We start from the raw sequence: 516 nt of genomic DNA on the forward strand, positions 1-516 counted from the left end.
GCTGAGCGGGGCTCGGCTCCCTTGCCTTCTCAAGGGGCCAGCGCCACAGTGGGACTCAAACCCACTTACATCATTTGCAAAATGAACATGCGGGCCCCTTGTTCGACTCTGTTAAACCAAGCACGGGGCCCTTGTGAGCACCTGTATTGGTGCCGCCCCTGGAGCTGGTCCTGGTGGGACACAGGCCGCCTCTGGGACCCCCAGGGGATCTCACCTCGGGACCGTCTTACATCACCTGGTAGGACCTCTTCTCTTCCTGTCCCACTGCCCCACCCCTCTGCTAGTTCTTCCCAGGAACCTTTCTAATGAATCAAATCCTCCTCCCTCTGCTTCAGAGGGACCCACACTGACACGGTACACGTGTGGCCCAGACAGTGTGGGGGTCCAGAAGCAGAGCTGAGCTGAAACCTCATCCCAGTCACACCCGCCCACCTCCCACTCCCAGGACTCTACGGCTTCAGCACCTCCGATTGAAGATCATCAGGTCGTGAACTCTATGAATCACGCGTAAGTAGG

The sequence above is a fragment of the Orcinus orca genome, chromosome 20 (assembly GCF_937001465.1).
Source record: "Orcinus orca chromosome 20, mOrcOrc1.1, whole genome shotgun sequence".
NCBI lineage: Eukaryota > Metazoa > Chordata > Mammalia > Artiodactyla > Delphinidae > Orcinus > Orcinus orca.